Source organism: Schistocerca americana, chromosome X (assembly GCF_021461395.2).
Source record: "Schistocerca americana isolate TAMUIC-IGC-003095 chromosome X, iqSchAmer2.1, whole genome shotgun sequence".
Lineage (NCBI taxonomy): Eukaryota > Metazoa > Arthropoda > Insecta > Orthoptera > Acrididae > Schistocerca > Schistocerca americana.
The window spans coordinates 437,686,315-437,704,511 of NC_060130.1; positions in this window are offsets into that span (position 1 = coordinate 437,686,315).

Below are 18,197 nucleotides of genomic sequence, written 5' to 3' on the forward strand. Positions count from 1 at the left end.
ATATCGGAAGGAGAATGTGGTTACACCAGGATGGGGCCCCAGCACACTTTTGGCAATTGGTGTATGGGCCGGGGAAGATCTGTACATTGGCCTGCGAGATCCACGGACCTCACCCCATTAGATTTCTTTCTCTGGGGCTGCGTGAAAGCCGAGGTGTATTCTATCCCTGTTGACTCTGAGGTGGAACTAGTTGCAAGAATTCTCACAGCAGGCACACTCTCCAGCGAACGTGGAACTCCCTGCTGCGTCGATGCCTGCTCTGCGCTGGGATTAATGGTGCTCATTTTGAAGATAATGTAGTAGTGATCAGAATAATAAAGCAGTGAAAAACATTTGACACTGTTTTATTTTTAATGTAGTAGTGATCAGAATAATAAAGCAGTGAAAAACATTTGACACTGTTTTATTTTTAACTACGCACAATAACCTACTGTAAACTTAGTACTCCAAAATATGCGTTTACGACGCAAGGTTGCTTTACGAAACATATTTGTTTTTGTCTCAGTCATCAGTCTTGTTAGTTTTGGCACTGATTTTTTTAAACACCCTGAGTATCAAGCACAGACACTACCGGTGATGTCATATTTATTATTGAGTGGTACTCTCTATTACGTGGTAAATTTAATACATATTTTGAATGTCAAATAATATGGATGAAAGTAATCATCAAAGGTGGGTCAGGAATAGTTATCGAATGGTTTTATACAGGGTGTTTCCGTAATAGCATGCAAAAATTTAACGAGACGTAGAGGATGCTCCAGTGAACAACTTGAGATAGGAAATCCGGGGGCGGAGAAGCCAGCTTAAGGAGATAATATGAATAAAATCACATTACTGTGTACTTTTTTATTTACATTTCTTAACTGCAAATACCATCATTGGTACAATGAACGTACCATTTGTACTGTTATCTTACAAAATATGCGAAAACTGAAGTCCATCAACCGCAATTCAAGCATGACATCAGCGAACAAGATTCCGACGTACCCTGACAAATAGCCCTGGTGGGTTTTGAATCACATCACAGGCAGCTAAAATTCTGGCAAGTCATGCGGGGTAGCCGCACGGTCTGTGGTACCGTGTCGCGGTTCAAGCGGTTCCCCCGTCGGAGGTTCGAGTCCTCTCTCAGGCATGGGTGTGTGTTTTGTCCTTAGCGTAAGTTAGTTTAAGTAAGGTTAAGTAGTGTGCAAGCCTAGGGATCGATGACTTCAGCAGTTTGGTCCCATAGGAACTTACTACAAATTTCCAGTTTCCAATTCTGGCAATTAATTCCATATCCTTATCCATTGGGGTCTCATAAACAAGTGACTTTAGATGTCCCCACAGGAAGTAATCAAGGAGATTCAGGTTAGGTGACCTCGCAGGTCACTGAACAGGACTTCCCCTTCCAGCGACCAGGAAATACTGAACCGGTACTGCTTCAACGTATTGTACTCTATGTCTCTGGATAGCAGTGAGTAATGAATTGTTCTGTCATTCATTCATAGAGCGTTCTGTCATGGAACTATGTAAATACGATAAACAGAGTCCTATGGACAAGCGAAGGAAACAAAATCTGCATCATGACCTCCTTGTAACCAAACATAATATGCGAACTTCTACGCATGTTAGTTGTAAATAACCTGGAAAACAGTAATACTAGACAAAGCTGTAAGAAAGTTTATTTCCATATATCCTTAAGCTGGCTTCTCCAACGCCAGGTTCCCTAGCTCAAATTGTTTAGTGGAGCATTCTCTACTCCTGCCACATTTTGCCCGCTATTACAGAAACACCCTGTAGACCATGCGCCTATGAAGCCGCGGCGTTAGGGTGCTTCAAGCCGGCCGGTGTGGCCGTGCGGTTCTAGGCGCGTCAGTCTGGAGCCGCGTGACCGCTACAGTCGCAGGTTCGAATCCTGCCTCGGGCATGGATGTGTGTGATGTCCTTAGGTTAGTTAGGTTTAAGTAGTTCTAAGTTCTAGGGGACTGATGACCACAGATGTTTAGTCCCATAGTGCTCAGAGCCATTTGAACAATTTGAAAGAGTGCTTCGATGAAAACTTGATCAATATCGTGAGCAAGTTTCCTGATCATGTTATTTCAGTAGAGTGACTCCACATTATGTTAGCTCAGAGTCGTACGATTATAACTGGTGTCAGAGGCAAAGATTTGTATGAGATCAAACTCAACGTTTCTTTTCGGGAAAATACTTGGAGCCGTTAGTAAAGCTGTAGTATTCATCCTGTGGGCCGCGGCGTCGTTGTGCACCGTGAATTACCGCCTGGGGCGACGCGGATTTGTTCCTTATTTAGCGGCAAGGCAGACAATTGTGGGAAATTCATTTCTGGTGTTGACCTGAGTGGCTTCGGAGGAATTCCAGTTTAGATGTTTGGGCGGACTGCGTACGGAGACATATATCGAAGCTGATCTATCGCGCGTTACACTTATCACCAGCAATGCTTGCTGTTTTTTAAACCAGTTTTTATTTTATTCTGGGGTTGGTATAAAATTAATAAAAGGCAATAACCTATGGAAAAGCTTTTTAGTGTGTGAAGTGAAAGTGAAAAACGAGGACTTGCTAAAGACAACATGGAAAGTGATAATGAAGTTAATAGCCGCAAGTATAGAAAATACGCAGGCTACTTACATTTTGATTTCAAGTGCATTCTTGTGAACAATGAAGAGCGCCTGCAGAATATCGTGTATTTGGAAGTACTTTCTGTCTGATATATACTTCCTATCAAATTGAAGCGTCATTTAAAAAGTGTTGCTAAGAATAACGTGGTCATACCAAGAGAATATTTTTACAGAAAACTGAGTCAAATGAAAGAACGGTAATCATCATTTTCTAAGCAGATGAAAATCTCGCAACACATTTGATTTAGCTTATTGATAAAGTTTCCGTCTTCAAACGGAGACTTCTTCTTTGGAAGAGAGATATGAACGATGGACGAACAATGGACTGCTTTCAATGTTAACAGTATTTTATAAACGACAGTGAGATTGGCCTTACTGCAGATATTTATTTTATAACGGAAAGACGATTATCTGAACCTCATGTTCATTTTGGTAAATATTTCCCCGAAAAATGGCATAGATTTCAGTGTGTTCAAAATCTTTTCAATAATGATTCTCATTTTAAGCTCAGTGCTACAGAAGAGGAAGAGTTGATAAAACTTTGATCATATTCTTCACTAAAAGTGAAGTTTTCATCAGTGATATTGCCAACATTGTGCTATCCAATAAGAAAAGAGTTTCGAAGTTTGAGCAAGAAAGCACTGAAGGTATTAATTCCTTTTGAAAATTCCTATCTGTGCGAGGTGTGTTTTTGCAGTGGCTGTGATTAATATCCAGATAAGATGATGAAGAGTATGTGTGGAGAATTAAATGAGGGTAGCTGTGTCTCATTTCGTGCCAAGATTTAACAATCTGTTTAAGAAGAAGCAAGCTCAAGTGTCGCATAGAGGTCAACAGTATTTTCAATAATTGTTGGTTTCTCCATCTTATTTCAAGAGAATTTTACACCAGAAGCGTTTCGCTTTTATTTACAAAACATCTGTTGTTCATTGGTCAAACCACTGCTTCTTCCATTTTGTTAGCAGAGGCTGATGTCGAAAGACTCATCATTACACATATGCAATTGGTTGTTTTTACCCTTTTGCTCTTTTTTCTTACGTTGCATTTGCGTTATTTACACTTCACCTCATCTCTCGAAAAATAACTGAAGTTAAGTGTGCTATCACTCAGCACAATGTTACAACGTTTATGAACACTGTAATACTGTGCTGAGTGAGAAAACACATAATCCAATGGAAGCCGTACGAAACGGGGCTCTTATGTAACCAAAACAGTTGCTTTTGATGCAAGTACAGTTTACATGCATAAACATAAAATAATCTGTACAATTGTTGTTGCTGTTTCGTACCCCATAGAACGTTTTTCATTATGCTCAAAGGTTAGAGTTTCCTGTTATAATTGATAAGTGCGGAACTTGCATCAGAAACATGTTTCATGTAAGCTCGACGAAGTATTGAACTGATTAGGAATTTTTTTGCATTATTTTAACATCACTCCTTTTGAGGAAATGGCATTTTATAGCGCTATATAATAAATCTGTTTTGTTCTTCTTATTTTTACTACAACATCTATAACACTCTGCCCTAACAGTACTAATAGTTCTGTCACAGGAAAAGTCAAGTATAAATCTATCGCCTGTTTTAAATTAGCAATATGCCGATATTGACTTTGCTCCAGTGAAAGGATGTTTATTTGACCGGGACTATGTGTAATGGCTCGCTGGTGAACATGTTCACGGTTTCTCTAACCACGGTGTCGTCATCTACCGAAGCGGGTTCATTGCACTCTGCTGTGACGCCCCCATTCTGTTCTGCTGCTGTAACTATAGCTTCCATAAGGACAGCAGATTGATCTGATTCAGTCATTAATTGTGGGCACTCTGTCAGCCAGCTCGTATTTGTTTCATTACCCGCCTGCCGTGACCCATTCATGAGCACACCTGTTACTCCGCTCTCAGCTGCCTGCGGTGTTTGGCAGTCGCTCTCTCCTGCACGTAATTCCCGGACGGAGTGTTACTCATTTGTATCATAAATTGTGTTATGGGGATCAAAACGATACCACTTTGTTTTAGCCATGAAACTTAATTTACTCATAAATTTCATATTTGCATATATTACATACAAAACGTCTGTTTAACACAAAAAGCTCAAAATAATCATAATACGTAAACAAGATTTCGTAGCCCTTCGTAAGAGTGAAGTGAAATGAAACATAAAACATTCTAAGCAGTTTATTGTGTTAGACATTACACAAAACAGTAATAAGTTACTGTAAGATGAACATATAGAGTGCGAAAAATTAGCAGCATATAATGAACGTCAAATGTAAACTGATACAGAGTTTTTCACGAATGTTCAATATTTACCCAAGTTCTCCTCTCCACACTCTTTACAGACCACTGAACAACAGGTTTGGCAATATGCACGCCTGCAGCAGGTAGCAGGTACAATACTGGTTGGTCTTTTCCTCGGTGGCACACAGACGCAGAGTACATCGATTCCTCTCCAAATCCAGAATGGGTATTTATAATTTTGGGAGAGGTTTCTTCAAAATTCCTGAGATTGTTATTCTTAGTTCCTTTTTGTAGTATACCATTGATTAGCCTCTCATTGAAACGGGGATTCAGTAAGCTGCATGGCTAGTGTTTTGATGAAGTCAAATCGGGAAATATGTATGTTCTTCTTGCAGGGTGTTTGTATTACGCGTGTTTTAACTACGATTATGTTCGGAATTGCATACAGCACAGCATGAAGGTACGTGCGTGTACGTCTACTTGTGCCGTAGGTAGCACATTTTTGGTCAAGGGAGTCTACTCCACCTTTTGTGAGATTATAAAAGAAAATTCTGTGTGGTTTTCCTGTTTTGGTGTCTGTATTTTTCCAATGATGCACACAAGCATTCAAAATGACAACTTTTCCTTTTTTAGGGATATAAGAAATAATCCTTTTTTAGGGATATAAGAAATAATTCCCCCCCCCCATGAACCACGGACCTTGGCGTTGGTGGGGAGGCTTGCGTGCCTCATCGATACAGATAGCCGTAACGTAGGTGTAACCACAACGGAGGGGTATCTGTTGAGAGGCCAGACAAACGTGTGGTTCCTGAAGAGGGGCAGCAGCCTTTTCAGCAGTTGCAGGGGCAACAGTCTGGATGATTGACTGATCTGGCCTTGTAACAATAACCAAAACGGCCTTGCTGTGCTGGTAGTGCGAACGGCTGAAAGCAACAGGAAACTACAGCCGTAATTTTTCCCGAGGGCATGCAGCTTTACTGTATGATTAAATGATAATGGCGTCCTCTTGGGTAAAATATTCCGAAGGTAAAATAGTCCCCCATTCAGATCTCCGGGCGGGGACTACTCAGGAGGACGTTGTTATCAGGAGAACGAAAACTGGCGTTCTACGGAACGGAGCGTGGAATGTCAGATCCCTTAATCGGGCAGGTAGGTTAGAAAATTTAAAAAGGGAAATGGATAGGTTAAAGTTAGATATAGTGGGAATTAGTGAAGTTCGGTGGCAGGAGGAACAAGACTTTTGGTCAGGTGAATACAGGGTTATAAATACAAAATCAAATAGGGGTAATGCAGGAGTAGGTTTAATGATGAATAAAAAAAATAGGAGTACGGGTAAGCTACTACAAACAGCATAGTGAACGCATTATTGTGGCCAAGATAGACACGAAGCCCATGCTTACTACAGTAGTACAAGTTTATATGCCAACTAGCTCTGCAGATGACGAAGAAATTGATGAAATGTATGAGGAGATAAAAGAAATTATTCAAATAGTGAAGGGAGACGAAAATTTAATAGTCATGGGTGACTGGAATTCAAGCGTAGGAGAAGGGAGAGAAGGAAACATAGTAGGTGAGCATGCATTGGGGCTAAGAAAAGAAAGAGGAAGCCGTCTGGTAGAATTTTGCGCAGAGCACAACTTAATCATAGCTAACACTTGGTTTAAGAATCATGAAAGAAGGTTGTATACATGGAAGAACCCTGCAGATATTAAAAGGTATCAGATAGATTATATAATGGTAAGACAGAGATTTAGGAACCAGGTTTTAAATTGTAAGACATTTCCAGGGGCAGATGTGGTCTCTGACCACAATCTATTGGTTATGAACTGTAGATTAAAACTGAAGAAACTGCAAAAAGGTGGGAATTTAAGGAGATGGGACCTGGATAAACTGACTAAACCAGAGGTTGTACAGAGTTTCAGGGACAGCATAAGGGAACAGTTGACAGGAATGGGGGAAAGAAATACAGTAGAAGAAGAATGGGTTGCTGTGAGGGATGAAGTAGTGAAGGCACCAGAGGAACAAGTAGGTAAAAAGACGAGGGATAGAAGAAATCCCTGGGTAACAGAAGATATATTGAATTTAATTGATGAAAGGAGAAAATATAAAAACGCAGTAAATGAAGCAGGCAAAAAGGAATAGAAACGTCTCATAAATGAGATCGACAGGAAGTGCAAAAAGGCTGAGCAGGGATGGCTGGGGGACAAATGTAAGGATGTAGTGGCTTATCTCACTAGGGGTAAATTGATACTGCGTATAGGAGAATTAAAGAGACCTTTGGAGAAAAGAGAACGACTTGTATGAATATCAAGAGCTCAATTGGAAACCCAGTTCTAAGTAAAGGAGGGAAAGCAGGAAGGTGGAAGGAGCATATAGAGGGTTTATACAAGGGCGATGTACTTGAGAACAATATTATGGAAATGGAAGAGGATGTAGATGAAGATGAATTGGGAGATACGATACTGCGTGAAGAGTTTGACAGAATACTGAAAGACCTGAGTTGAAACAAGCCCCCCGGAGTAGACAACATTCCATTAGAACTACTGACAGCTTTGGGAGAGCCAATCCCGACAAAACTCTACCATCTGGTGAGCAAGATGTATGAGACAGGCGAAATACCCTCAGACTTCAAGAAGAATATAATAATTCCAATCCCAAAAAAAGCAGGTGTTGACAGAATTGAAAATTACCGACCTATCAGTTTAATAAGTCACAGCTGCAAAATACTAACGCGAATTCTTTACAGACGAATGGAAAAACTGGTAGAAGCCGACCTCGGGGAAGATCAGTTTGGATTCCGTAGAAATGTTGGAACACGTGAGGCAATACTGACCCTACGACTTATCTTAGGGGCAAGATTAAGGAAAGGCGAACCTGCGTTTCTAGCATTGTAGACTTAGAGAAAGCTTTTGACAATGTTGATTGGAATACTATCTTTCAAATTCTGAAGGCGGCAGGGGTAAAATACAGGGAGCGAAAGGCTATTTACAATTTGTACAGAAACCAGATGGCAGTTATAAGAGTCGAGGGGTATGAAAGGGAAGCAGTGGTTGGGAAGGGAGTGAAACAGAGTTGTAGCCTATCCCCGATGTTATTCAATCTGTATATTGAGCAAGCAATAAAGGAAACAAAAGAAAAGGTTCGCCGATGACATTGTAATACTGTCAGAGTCAGCAAAGGACTTGGAAGAGCAGTTGAACGGAATGGAGACTGTCTTGAAAGGAGGGTATAAGATGAACGTCAACAAAAGCAAAACCAGGATAATGGAATGTAGTCTAATTCAGTCGGGTGATGCTGAGGGAATTAGATTAGGAAATGAGACACTTAAGGTAGTAAAGGAGTTTTGCTATTTCGGGAGCAAAATAACTGATGATGGTCGAAGTAGAGAGGATATAAAATGCAGACTGGCAATGGCAAGGAAAGCGTTTCTGAAGAAGAAAAATTTGTTAACATCGAGTGTAGATTTAACTGTCAGGAAGTCGTTTCTGAAAGTATTTGTATGGAATGTAGCCATGTATGACAATGAAACGTGGACGATAAATAGTTTAGACAAGAAGAGAATAGAAGCTTTCGAAATATGGTGCTATAGAAGAATGCTGAAGATTAGATGGGTAGATCACATAACTAATGAGGAGGTATTGAATAGAATTGGGGAGAAGAGGAGCTTGTGGCACAACTTGACTAGATGAAGGGATCGGTTGGTAGGACATGTTCTGAGACATCGAGGGATCACCAATTTAGTACTGGAGGGCAGCGTGGAGGGTAAAAATCGTAGAGGGAGACCAAGAGATGAATACACTAAGCAGTTTCAGAAGGATGTAGACTGCAGTAGGTACTGGGAGATGAAGAAGCTTACACAGGATAGAGTAGCATGGAGAGCTGCATCAAACCAGTCTCAGGACTGAAGACCACAACAACAACAAGAAATAATCTTCAGTCATTTGTGGAGCCATAAAGTGTTGAATCTTCTACGCGTATCTTACATGGCTGGAATTCAGGAGGGATTGCCTTTTTGTTTTTCCTTGTTGTACGAACATAGCTAAACTTTCGTTCTTTCAATCCCGAAACTAATTGAGTAGAGCCAAAGTATTTGTCAGCTGTAATTTTACGATTTCTGCCGTAAATGGGCTTTACTAGTCTAGATTGTGTCGGTTTCTGAAATCATTATTTACAGCTCATATTTCGCTGGTTTACTGGCGATATAAATCCTAAATTTGTGTCTCCCACGAAAATCAAGCTGGCCGGATTGTCCGAGCGGTTCTAGGCGCTTCAGTCTGGAACCGTGCGACCGCTACGGTCGCAGGTTCGAATCCTGCCTCGGGCATGGATGTGTGTAATGTCCTTAGGTTAGTTAGGTTTAAGTAGTTCTAAGTCAGACTGATGACCTCAGCTGTTAAGCCCCATAGTGCTCAGAGCCATTTGAGCCATTTTTGAGGGGAACCATCCAGCATTTATTTCACGCATTATAAGAACATATGTTATAACATGGCTGAGGATTGTGAACCATTCTTTCAAAAGCCCAAGAAATCGATGCTCCACTCTCATTTTCATCTTCTCATCTCTGCTAGTTGCATATTCTAATCCTAGGCTGTAAAGCAATATCAGCACTCCCCTCATTGACAATATGGTATGGAAAATGTATCTTAAAGTTCCGTCTGTTGCAAATATAGGCTCAAAATTTTCATGATTTGACTAGAAATGACATTAAAATACAATAATCTAAATAACGCAGTAAGCTCATTAACATTCATGTCTTTTAGTTCTATGCGCTGTTGATCAAAATAATTTAAATCGGTATTAAGCAATTTTCACGTTGATATGAGTCACAATTTCTTCTAACATATCTCTGGTAAACAAACACTTCCACGCTTCCAAAGGACTGCATTAGTCCCCCAATACGCTTGCCCGGCCTTGCAGTGTAGAAAACCTTATAATTAAGTTGTGTGCTGCTGTTCTCACACTCCTTTGAGGTTCAAGAGCAGACCACTTATACCTATATCTGCCATAGAAACTAGAAGCTTTCCCAGTATGTTTATGTCTCCGTACATTATGTGATTCACTAGTCACGGCTTTGTTCTGAAGCAGCTTCATATTCACTATCGTAAGAAGCGACAGTTTTATTTTCGAGATCATTTGCATCAGTGCCTTCTTCTTCTTCTTCTTCTTCTGCTAGTACTTCGAACATTTTTCTCACAAGTCCGCAAAATTTGGATGAACCGCCGACATACGTGAATGACAGGAGGAAGGCATAGTACACTGAAAGCCTACAAACAAAATAATATTTAGTTGATAATACATTTTTAACGCACGGAAAACAAACACTTCCGATGTCCTGGGGTCGATAATGGCACCACACAAATTTTACTGCTATGTACTGAGAAATCGGACGGCTCCAGCATGCTACTAGTTTGTCTGCAGTTCGATTATCAATAGCCGACAAGATGTGTACGAGGGCAGTTCAATAAGTAATGCAACACATTTTTTTTCTCGGCCAATTTTGGTCGAAAAAACCGGAAATTTCTTGTGGAATATTCTCAAACATTCCCGCTTCGTCTCGTATAGTTTCATTGACTTCCGACAGGTGGCAGCGCTGTACGGAGCTGTTAAAATGGCGTCTGTAACGGATGTGCGTTGCAAACAACGGGCAGTGATCGAGTTTCTTTTGGCGGAAAACCAGGGCATCTCAGATATTCATAGGCGCTTGCAGAATGTCTACGGTGATCTGGCAGTGGACAAAAGCACGGTGAGTCGTTGGGCAAAGCGTGTGTCATCATCGCCGTAAGGTCAAGCAAGACTGTCTGATCTCCCGCGTGCGGGCCGGCCGTGCACAGCTGTGACTCCTGCAATGGCGGAGCGTGCGAGCACACTCGTTGGAGATGATCGACGGATCACCATCAAACAACTCAGTGCTCAACTTGACATCTCTGTTGGTAGTGCTGTCACAATTGTTCACCAGTTGGGATATTCATAGGTTTGTTCCCGCTGGGTCCCTCGTTGTCTAACCGAACACCATAAAGAGCAAAGGAGAACCATCTGTGCGGAATTGCTTGCTCGTCATGTGGCTGAGGGTGACAATTTCTTGTCAAAGATTGTTACAGGTGATGAAACATGGGTTCATCACTTCGAACCTGAAACAAAACGGCAATCAATGGAGTGGCGCCACACCCACTCCCCTCCCAAGAAAAGTTTAAAGCCATACCGTCAGCCGGTAAAGTCATGGTTACAGTCTTCTGGGACGCTGAAGGGGTTATTCTGTTCGATGTCCTTCCCCATGGTCAAACGATCAACTCTGAAGTGTATTGTGCTACTCTTCAGAAATTGAAGAAACGACTTCAGCGTGTTCGTAGGCACAAAAATCTGAACGAACTTCTCCTTCTTCATGACAACGCAAGACTTCACACAAGTCTTCGCACCCGAGAGGAGCTCACAAAACTTCAGTGGACTGTTCTTCCTCATGCACCCTACAGCCCCGATCTCGCACCGTCGGATTTGCATATGTTTGGCCCAATGAAGGACGCAATCCGTGGGAGGCACTACACGGATGATGAAGAAGTTATTGATGCAGTACGACGTTGGCTCCGACATCGACCAGTGGAATGGTACCGTGCAGGCATACAGGCCCTCATTTCAAGCTGGCGTAAGGCCGTAGCACTGAATGGAGATTACGTTGAAAAATAGTGTTGTGTAGCTAAAAGATTGGGGAATAACCTGGTGTATTTCAATGCTGAATAAAACAACCTCTGTTTCAGAAAAAAAAATGTTGCATTACTTATTGAACTGCCCTCGCAGAACCGCCAACAAGAGAATGGCCAACAGAGGAAATCGCAGGGGTGTACAGTGTCACTGGTATCGAAAACGAACCCACAACTCTCTTTGAGGGTCAATTCATTGCCTCTACGTTGGTACTGTTTCTTATATTTGGGCCGCGAAAATCTGTCCACGTTAGTTTGGGCTGCAACACACACGGTCCTCAGTTGCTGTCATGGTAATGTCACAGTGCTAATCCTATCCCGTGAGCTACTTTCGTACCTCGACCTCCGCCCCTACCTCGTTGAATCATATTAACGTGATACCTATCGCTGTTATTTTGTCTGTTGTCTCTATGATTACCTCTATTTTTGTTGTTATTTTGACAATAACCGCTATTATCTAGGCAATTAGCTTCATCATCAACACTTTCCAGAAACGCAGAAAAATTGTTATGATTGCTTCCCACGTATCTCTTCGAATCCTATAGTAGCTTTTTCCGTAGTTCCCAAATAATCGCGGATTCGGATCGTCTACGTCTCAAGTGTCAATTTTCGATACCAGGATGCTGAGAAATCTTTCATGGAGCTTCTGCCCTATTGTCATACAATATTGCCATTCTGATTCCTTGCCATAAATAAATTTGATTTTGCTCTGATCAGTATTCTTCGGTAAACTTTTGTTTTAAATCATTAAACGTCATGTTATCTGCGCTCAAATTTAGTCCCCACTGTTTAGCATGCTGCTAATGCACTGATAACTACGTTAATATTTTTCTGATCTGTGCTGCGCGGGGTAGCCGCGCGGTCTCAGGCGCCTTCCTACGGTTCGCGCGTCTGCACCCGTCGGAAGCTTGAGTCCTCCCTTGGACATGGGTGTGTGTGCTGTCCTTAGCGTAGGTTACTTTAAGTTCGATTAAGTAGAGTGTAAGCCTAGGGACCGATGCCTCAATAGTTTGGTCCAATAGGAACTTACCACAAATTTCCAAATTTTCCTGATCTGTTCGCAGTCTTTCAGGAAATCTAATGGTTGCCAGCCAGTATGTCTTTTTCCAAGATAAAAGCGTTCTTCGCCATTTAATATTTTATTATACGGTACTCTATCAGGGATATAACTAGGCTTGTTTCTATTTTTTCTTTCAACATCACAAATATTCCCTTGAATTTGCGAAGTGTTATGATCACACTTATGTTCGCAACTTGTTACTTTTTACCTAATGCCGGTTTAGAATCAGGTACTGTCCTTCTCAAACGTGAGATTAAATTTCTGCATTCGTCAACAATTTCGGTTTTCAGATCGAAAACCTTAACGTCCACTTACGTTACTACCGAAGGTTCAACCGTTTCTTGGACCTTTTCGATTTCTGGATCTTAACCTTTCACTGATATCATTAGTCTGCTCCTACATATTAGCAACATTAGTATTTATGTTGTCTATTCTGTTTTTATGTACTCACTTTTATTATTCAAAACGCCTACTTCTTCATCTACTTTTTCGATTTGTTTACTGATCTTTACGCTCTGTGTTTTGATTTGATTATTGAGGATATTTATACAACTTGCCTGTGTTTTCAGTTGATTCTCAAGGCTACTATTCGTGCCTTGATGTTACCAGTATTACTTACTACTCTGTGGCTTGATTATTCAGACCACTCAATTTACTAAGCAATGCTAATAACTCGGTTACTTTGTGCTTTAGTTTATGTTCTCAAAAGTTTAAGCAGATCATTGATGTTCAGTGGTTTTTCGCTACCCTGCTCTACCAGTCCTCATGATCTGATTCTATTACATGTGATCCTATCGATTGTTTCCCTACTGGCGAATTACTGAACATATCAAGTGATTCATTTACGTAATCATTATCTTTCCCGTAACTTTCCTCGTTTGTTCCGTTCATTGGCTACTGTCTGATTCACTTCGTTAACTGCTATCGGACTCCATGTTGTTTCTTGGTATGCCCTGCACTCTCTTGTTTTTCTCGTTTTACTCTACGATTGTTTTTGTACCATTATAATACTGAATACGGGTTACGGTTTACCGCCCGAACTCCTGTAAGATTTCCTGTTATTTGCTTTATTGAATTGGCTGCAAGTAAATGGTGCTGGATATTCAGTGCTCGTAATACGTTTGTTTCGCTCTTAGTACTGGTCTGCGATCTGTATTTTAGTGTATTACAAGCCAAAACAGTGTTATCACGCGGTGACAACGACAAATATAAAACTCTCCTCTGACAGTCTAATAGAGGGTACAGTCTAGTCCTGTCACGGGAAAAACCAAGCATAACTTCGCAGGTTCTTACTTAATTTGCAATATGCTGACAATGTCGCTCCTTGAAAGGATTTTTATTTGACTATGTGTAATGGTTAAGGCATCAAACTATTTTCGTTTCTATAAATATTACTATTGAAATGAAGCAATGCCGCGAGGATATCCGCGTGGTCTCAGGAGCCTTGCCACCGTCCGCGCGGCTTCCCCCGTCGGAGGCTCGTGCGCTCCCTGGGCCATTGGTGTGTGTGTTGTCCTTCGCATAAGTTAGTTTAAGTTAGATTAAGTAGTGCGTAACCCTAGGGACCTATGACCTCAGCAATTTGGTCCCATAGGAACTTACCACAAAACCAAAAAAAAAAGAAGCAATAGCAAAAAACAAATGGGATTCGAACCAAGATTCTATAAATTGTAATTAAACTGCAAGAACGTGAAAGAGTACGGTCACCAGCCTGATTAGGCTAAGTAGTACCAAGTACTAGCACTGCTCATGAAGTAGTTAATTGTTGTGATTCTTGAGTTTCTCCCGGCGTATTTGATAATCAAAATATCCACGGGTATGCTGCCGGTCTATAGTGTCCAACGGGCACAATATTTCGGCGATCAAACATGTCGCCATCATCAGGTGAACTGACGGACTGAGCTCCTGTGAACGCAGATTCAACGTGCTCTCCGCCCAACCACTGCAGCACAACCTGTTGAGATGGATGAAGTCACGAGGGAGGAGGTAGGCACTGCATTTATTCCATACACAGGCGCACTCTCGGGAAAAATCGCCCGCATTCTGAAGAAACACCGGGTCGGAACTGTGTTTTGTCCTCCAAATAAAACTCGTGCACTGGTGGGGAGCGCCAAAGATGACCTCGGTTTGAGGAAGGCCGGCGTGTACCAGATTCCGTGTCAATGTGGCAAGTCGTATATTGGTCAGACGATGCGTACCGTCGAGGATCGATGCCGTGAACACCAGAGGCACACTCGACTGATGTATCCGAGCAAGTCGGCGGTCGCTGAACATTGTTTGTCGGAAAATCACGCCATGGAGTATGACCGCACGAGGATTCTGGTACAGACGTCGAGATACTGGGACAGCGTTGTTAGAGAGGCCATCGAAATTCGCACCAATGACAACCTCATAAACCGTGACTGTGGCTATAATCTTAGCAAGGCTTGGGAACCAGCGATCGGGTTAATCAAGAGTAAATCGAGCAGACGTATAGTTGTGACGACCACGGCGGACAGAGCCATCACACCGACGTCATCTCAGACGCCGTCGCAATCTGTTCCACCGCACGACCGTGGCGCTGGGCGCGGACGGCGGAGGGAGCGCGCCGCGGGCGGAGGGTATTTAAATCGGCCGCCGCCGCGACCGAACCCAGTTCCCTCTGAGCAGCCATAGCGTACGGATCTCCGTGCCGGCACGTTCACAGGAGCTCAGTCCGTCAGTTCACCTGATGATGGCGACATGTTTGATCGCCGAAATATTTTGCCCGTTGGACACTATAGACCGGCAGCATACCCGCGGATATTTTGATTAGTTAATTGTTGGTGGTTACTTGACTTGATACCGAAATTGTATTTTTGCTTGCAGGACACGAGGCAGTAGCACACTCTTCAGCAAGCAATGTACCAGAGGTTCGACATGAACTACACAGCGGGAGTATTAAAACCTTTTGGCGAGAATCGGCTCTCGGTAACAATTATTGTCTGTATATTAAAGCAAAAAGCTAATTATCATTCAACCATGAATGTTGATGGTGCAGCACTACTAACTTGGACACGAGGTTCTTTTATCAGCTTAGTTGTGAGGGAAATACTGCCATTGCAAAACCATGCTCTCTATTCTGATTACTATTTGTTTTCTTAAGGATTATTCATTTTTTTATAATATATGGCTCAAATGTGACTTGTGATCCCTAGATATGTTACAGTTTAAGTAATTGTAGCCAGTTCCTTAATCTAGAACAAAAATGTTATAAAATTGTAGTTGCTGTTCATTTGTGCTATTATTGCATGTGGAAAGCAAAGTTGGCTCAATAACTAGCGTGGGGGTTCAGAAAGTAATCAACCAGTAGCTCAGATCAAAGTTGAACTTTGTAGCCAAAACATAACATGAGAAACTCTTTTAACTATATACGCATGAAAATATAAACACTGGTACTCCCAAACCTGCACAATAATTAAACCTTATGCTGGACCTTCAAGTCTACTAGCCAGCAATTATTATGAAAAATCGCAGATTTTGCAGGTACGTGTAGTAGATCCTACCGTACTGAGATTTCAGTAAGAACGGTCTTCAAGCTAAATATTATAAATATGTATTTTAGTGAAATTTTTGCTGACTTTCTATGAAAACCACGGGGAGTGCTTCAGAAACAAGATTCACTGAATGGTAAGAGAATCTACTACTGCACAAATGTTATTAAATGTTGTTAGAGAAAACAGTTACATTAAGTTCCATCAAATAGGATGCTCGGAAATATCGCAGCTCTTGGAATAGTACGCAGCCTAGGTAAATGAATTGAGAATACAGTATGGGTGCTGCTCAACGCAAAGTTTACTGAAAACAGACTTAGTAACTGATCCATGAAGCTATTCAGTATACAACTGATTATTTGAGACGAAGTTGATGGCTGTGGCAATTTCCTGTGACTAAAAAAAATAAAAATAAAATAAAAAAAGAAAAGAAAAAAAAGAAAACTGGAGCAGTATCCACGGCTCTCGCTGCGTAATAGGATCCGAGGATCCGAAAATTCCCTTCTTAGCGTCGTATTTTCGTAGTACGTCGGCTAATCAGTGTATGCCATGAATAATGAGCCAAATTACTACCACATCCAAGCCTATATTTAATAATCTTACTGCTCTTCTTGCCTCGTTCAGAACACAAGAAGCGAATACTTTGCGTGCTAGCCATCTACTAACTCTTGCCACAACGCTGCCTTACAATTCGATCCCCAAATCCACCTTTTCTATTCCCACCATGCGGATTCCGTGACGGAGAGACTCCCTCCAGATTTTACGTGCTTACAATTTCAAGTTCCCTATGCATGAACCAGTATTACAAGTGAACTTTCAACATTCCATGCTTTTACGTAATATAACTCTTAATTTTATATCCATAGAATAATTACAATGATATAAGTAATGAATAAAATATAGATGTTACAACAAAGAGTATGCTTATGCATATGTCACATTAAGTAAAAGTAGACAAAATAATTATACGAGGTAAGTATAGATAATATCGGTATTGGTGTTACACATCCCTCAGTTTCACGTTACAAATCAACAGCGTTCGAATAAAACCTGAATTAAAAAATGACAGTCTCAGTTTTTCTAGAAATACTGTTTACTTTTAAGTAACAGACAGAAGGGCTAACTATAGAACAAAAATGTTCGGTAGGTTACAAGGCCCTTTATATATCCACAGTCAGTTTAAAGCCGGTGCAAAGCTCCTAGTTTCTCGGGGAATCTAGTAAGACACTAGTCGCATAATGCAAACAAAACAATCAAAACAAGGTAACACCCGGTATGTATGCAACACATCTATGGTACAGGTAATTCAGTTTCTGATCAAAACTACTAGGGAAACTACCACAGTTTGTGCTTACGTACAAAGCTAATAGCGAAACTACCACACTTATGTACAATAACCTACGGTAGTCCTACAACTCTAGCGTTAGCATAGAGGCTTCAGGATATGGCCAAAAGCGGTTTTCCTCCCACCCATCAGGATGTTCTCAAGTGGCCTCGAATGGCGCAAAAGTCTGAAAATTGAACACTGTTTCAACAAACAAGACTATATATGGGTATGATTGTGTAAATAATTACGCTTCATTCAGAAAGAATTCCTAATTTACTTTCCATGGCGAAGTGTGGAGGAGTGCTTTGGGGCATAAGCCAGTCATTACTGTGTCATCTGTAGGACAACAAAATAAGAGAGTTCGCTGAATGGCGGAGTCAGCTAATAGGCAGATGTGAGAGTGCAAGTTAAAAATGTCTGAGACATTCAAACGGAGCGAAATAAATTAAGCTACAAAATACACCAGACAGATGCAGTATAGAAATTCAAGTCATATTATTGTAAGAAATAATACAGTTTTCTGGAACAGTGCTGACTGATAAAAGATGTGTGGAAGCCAGCCAAGGAAGATAAATGGAACAACCAACATCCGAATAAAACATCGCAGGAAGGCGCACAACGGCACGCTATATGTTGGGTACCTGTGGTGGATGGTGGAAATGATGGGGCGTGAGCGTGAGTGAGTTGGAGTCATAGTAAAACCATTTTTAGAAATCTAAAACGGCGTACTTGTCGCGATTGGAGCGTGAGTGCAGTGG